This window comes from Neopsephotus bourkii, unplaced genomic scaffold (genome assembly GCF_033783945.1).
Source record: "Neopsephotus bourkii isolate Nb327-2 ecotype Australia unplaced genomic scaffold, CSIRO-AGI_Nbou_v1 NB_1637, whole genome shotgun sequence".
Lineage (NCBI taxonomy): Eukaryota > Metazoa > Chordata > Aves > Psittaciformes > Psittacidae > Neopsephotus > Neopsephotus bourkii.
The window spans coordinates 5,503,152-5,508,246 of NW_026902112.1; the positions used below are offsets into that span (position 1 = coordinate 5,503,152).

Below are 5,095 nucleotides of genomic sequence, written 5' to 3' on the forward strand. Positions count from 1 at the left end.
TAAAAACAAGCATGTGGTGAAAGAGGATGCTCTGAGAGCATTTCCCTCTGTATGACTATTTTGGCAGCCTGGGAAAGCCAGGTGCTCCCCAGCTCACACGTCTTTATTTACTGGCCTGTTTCTGGCTCTGCATTTGCTGTTTGTATGTTTTTCCCCCAGCATTCTTCCTGGACTTGGGGTAGCCTGCCTAGAGCCTCTGAGCAAAGTAGAGTGTGTCACTCAACTGGATAATCCTGTCTTCTTTAGCAGCAAACCTGAGTGGTTGCGGGAGTAACCCGTTTGCAGCAGCCACAGCAGAAATTGTTCAATGTTATTAAAGATAGGGGAAAAGCATTTAAATTAAAGAATCCTTATCCATATCCCTGCATTTATATATCTTGACCCCAGTAAGGATTTTACCATTTAAGCAAGCTTGCCTTCCAGCCCAAAGTGGGAATTTAAACACTTGCAGTGGCCTCCTGTAACTGAACAGTGATGAGTCCTTTGGGCTTGCCTATGACTGCCAGAACAAGGTGTGAAAGCACCCTCTCCCCAGCCCTCCTCTTCATGTGTTTTTAATGGGTCATTTTTGCTGTTGAGGGAAGCCTTCTGGATTTTTAAGTACTTTCCATCCAGCTATGCCTCTGGCAAAGATCTCAGCAAAGGTAGCACATTTCCCTGCTGCCCCTATAGGCACCAGAACTCTGATCTGGCCCCCTGTGTCTTCCACCTGCATATGAGGCAGCTGCCAAGCACATGACCTTGCTTGAAGGGCTCTCTGGTTGCTTTCTCAGCCCCTGCATTTGGACTAGTCTTGGAAACCCATCATCTCCTAAGCACCTTTCTCTTTCCCAATGAAGTGTTGACCTTGTGATTGACTAGGCTTCTGTGGGACCTCCCCTGCCCCAAGCTTGCATGAGCAGCAGGGAGGGAATTGCCACATGCTTGAATCTAACACTGGCAGCTGGTGATAAAGAACTTACTGGTCACTGGTCATTACCAAGTAAAAATGAAAACACTTTCCAATCAGTCAGTAAATGGCAATTCATAGCTGAAGAGATGCAAATGTAGACATGAGGTAAGGCAAGGGGCTCTGTCTGTGTGCATCTCACCACTGTGCAAAGGGCTGTGTGACACCTTTGCTTGGAACAGGCTCTACAAGCTGGTTGACCATGCCCTGTACTGATGCCAGGTCCACCATGTGTAGTGAAACCGCAGCTCATCAGCCTCATCTTCCCTGCCCATCATCCTGCATGCAGGGTGCCAAGCATCTCGGGGACCTGCTCACACACACATGTCTGCACACACATGGACACACACACAGAGCCAAGGGGTGCAATGTCTGGGCTGGTGGCAGTTCTTGCTCTTTCCTGAGTGCTGTCAGTCATGCAGCACTGGCCCTCCCTGAGTGCATCAGCCCAGCAAACAGCTCTTCCCTCACGAGCCCCATTCACACGCTGACCTTGACCTTAATGAGCACCATAATCCCCCTCAGCCATAAGCAACCGCATAGAGTGGCAGGTCACCCAAGGATATATTTCCCATCTCTGCTGCAGGTCACAGCTCACTGGGATGGTGCTGCTTGGGAAGGAAGAGCTGCCCACTGTCCCTCTTCCCAACTCTTGGGTTCTGTTGGAGATGCCGGGTGATGTCTGCATCCTGTGCTTGATGTACTTCCCACAGCCACCAGTGCCAAAACCAGGGTGTATATAGGGTAGGGGACTGCCTCTTTAATTACATCCGAATAACAACTGTCCTCCAGCCCCCAGGAGGTGCTGAGTGAGCAAGTGATCCCTATGCTGAGCTGCAGGGAATAGACACTGAACTGTTTGGCAGTTGCAATCAGAAGCCTTTTTTTTCTTTCATTCTTTCTTTTTCTCCCCCCAATGCTGGTCAGCAGCTGTGTTGTTTGTAAAATGAATGGAGCCCTTAATGAAGCAATAGATAGAAACAGTGAGAGCCTCTGTCTGCCTGTTACAAAGGGCTGAGGGGGAAGGGCTGATCTCTTAAAATACCCTGACATCCTTTCCCTCAGTTATTTAAACATTGGGCGCAGCAGTGATCAGCTATCAACATAAAGCCTATATTTGGCTCAGTGGAAACACTAAATCCACACATCAAACCAGCTGTTCATATATATACAGAGCGGGAGACAATTTCAGTTCCAGTGAAATGGTGCAAACCAGTGCAAAATAGTGCAATCCCAAGCAAACAGCATGTGGGAATGGAGAGGATCATGCTGCAATGAGACACTGCTCGGTGTGTTGTGTTGTTAAGAAACAACAGCCCACGTTACCTTAAGGATTGCAGCAGACACTCTGCCCAAGATGCAAAAACAGACAGGAAGAGGATTCTAGCACTGGATAGAAAAAAAATAAGCAGCTTTGCTATAAACTGTTTTTTCTCCAGCTCAGCCCATTGCTTGCAGCACATGACATTAATCATAAACCCCCAAAACACATCTAGGTTAAAGTTTCCAGCTGTTTAGTCTCTAGGGACTTTTAAAAGAGGGAAGCAGCATCCTTCAGCACAAAAGTCCTGCAGTGACAACATGGTATTGCCACATCCTCTCCCGCTCCTCCCGCCAGGGGAGGGAGGGAGGGGAAAAAACCGCATTGAGGTCCAGCCATATTTTTGTACAGTAGATGTCAAGTCCCAGGCAGAGGTGGGAAGAACTCAGATTTCAGCAACAACAACATCCTTTCTACTAGTGGTTTTAAAGAGTGCCACTAAGCAAAGGTTTGGTATTGAGATACTGCAATGTAATCAGGAACCCTCTTGGTCCCTGAGGGCCCGTTTTGTCTTATACCACCCTTTATAATCCCCAAAGCGCTGTAAGGGGTGAAATGCTTATTTTCTGGAAACCTTCCGTTACCCAATCTGAATTTCCTCGGTGCCAAAGGAGCTCCTTGCTCTATAATGGCCATTCATACCCTGAGAAGAAGGTGAAACCCCAGCTCATCTTTTCTGGTTTAGTGACACTACAGTATCCAGACTAATTCTGCCTGCAAGAACTCCAGTTTGCAAGCTCTAAGAAGGGGTTCTATAAAAAAAAAAAACAAAAACAAAACACTTTCATTTTTTTCTAACTTTTTATTTCTAATAAATTTACCACTTTATAAATCTAACACATTTCTAATAAATCTTCCACTTTTCAGTTCAGCACAAGTTAAGGATGCCAGGAGACCACTATTGCAAGGAAAGAGGAGTCCTAACTCCTTGAAAAAGGTAGGACACCACTACTCTGTACTGTCCCCTCCAGTTTTTCTGCACAGGTACATGCTGTTCCTTGCCAAATGAATACTTTTTGGTACAAAGCTGACATTTAGAATGGTCCTAGCAACTCCTCACAGCTCAGAAGTGCTCACAGATCCCTTTGTGCCACAAGAAGGCTTGGATGCATTCCTTCCCATTAAAGAAGAATAAACTGCCTAGGCTTGACAGGCTCGCCATGGTGTCCTTGTGGAAGGAATGATGAGCCACTCTCAGCAAAGCAAGTAACTTTGCCCTTCTTTTGTAAGATGAGTTGGCACAGGCTCCTCCTGCTTTCACTGGCACTGCCTGTGGTTAATCAAATCAAGCCCTTTGCTGGTACCAGCCCAATCATGACTGCTGAATCATCATATCTAGAAAAATCTTGGCTCAGACATGCCAAATATTTGCTTTTGCCTCTTCCTATTGTTGGATTGGTTGAAATGCAAGAGGAAGGAGTAGCTGAAGCCAGGATACTGTAACAGTTAATACTGAAGTGAGCCTGGGTTTCTTATTTCTATAAGGAATAGGCTGGAGTGAAAAAAAAGAACACCAGAGCCGTCTGAGCACAAAAGTAGGGAATAGCAGAGACATGAGCAAACAAAAAAGGATTCAGTAGATACAAAGGGGTAACAAGATGTTCTGGTTTTGACTGGGGTAATTTTCTTAATAGAGGCTTGTATGGGGCTACTTTTTGAACTGGTGCTCGAAACAGTGTGGGTAACACAGGGATGTTTTCCTTACTGCTGAGCACAGTGCTTCCCTTAACAGAGAGACAAGGCCTTTCCTGCTCCTCATCCCACCCCACCAGCAAGCAGGCTGGGGGTGCACAAGGAGTTGAGAAAAGACATAGCCAGGACAGCTGACCCCAACTGACCCAAGGGATATTCCAAACCATATGGCCTCATAATCAGCAGTAAATGCTGGGGAAGAAGGAGGAAGGGAGGGATGTCCAGCATGATAGCATTTGTTTTCCTAAGTCACTGTGATAGAGGATGGAGCCTTGTTATGCCAATGAGAAACAATGAATAAATTCTCTGTTTTGCTCTGCTTGTTGATGCAGCTTTTGCTTTACCTATTAAAATGCCTTTATCTCAATCCACAAGTTTTCTAACTATCACTCTTCTGAAAGGGGAGTGAGTAGCTGTGTGGGGTTTACTTATAGAATCATAGAATATTTAGGATTGGAAAGGACCTTAAGATCATCTAGTTCCAACCCCCCTGCCATGGGCAGGGACACCTCACACTAAATCGTATCACCCAAGGCTCTGTCCAACCTGGCTTTGAACAGTGCCAGGGATGGAGCATTCACAACTTCCCTGGGCAACCCATTCCAGTGCCTCACCACCCTCACAGTAAAGAACTTCTTCCTCATATCCAGTCTGAACTTCCCTTGTTTAAGTTTTAACCCATTACCCCTTGTTCTATCACTACAGTCCCTAATGAAGAGTCCCTCCCCAGCATCCCTTTAGGCCCCCTTCAAGATACTGGAAGGCTGCTATGAGGTCTCCACACAGCCTTCTCTTCTCCAGGCTGAACAGCCCCAACTTTCTCAGCCTATCTTCATATGGGAGGTGCTCCATTCCCCTGATCATTCTCGTGGCCCCCTCTGGACTTGTTCCAACAGATCCCTGTCCTTTTTATGCTGAGGACACCAGAACTGCATACAGTACTCCAGGTTAGGTCTCACAAGAGCAGAGTAGAGGGGCAGGATCACCTCCTTCAACCTGCTGGTCACACTCCTTTTCACGCAGCCGAGGATATGGCTGGTGTTGCTCGCTGGGGTTAAACCACAACACAAGACACTTTTATACGGAGTATACTTGATTATGGTACTCCTAGCAAAACATTAAGACACCAGACA

At 46.5% G+C, this 5,095-nt stretch overlaps 1 protein-coding gene across 1 annotated transcript in view; it reads right to left on the reverse strand.

Annotated features, from left to right (window-relative positions):
• The window catches only part of ZFAT (zinc finger and AT-hook domain containing), a 983,920-nt gene that overhangs the window by 286,619 nt on the left and 692,206 nt on the right, over positions 1-5,095 (reverse strand). The gene's annotated exons all lie outside the window — the stretch shown is intronic.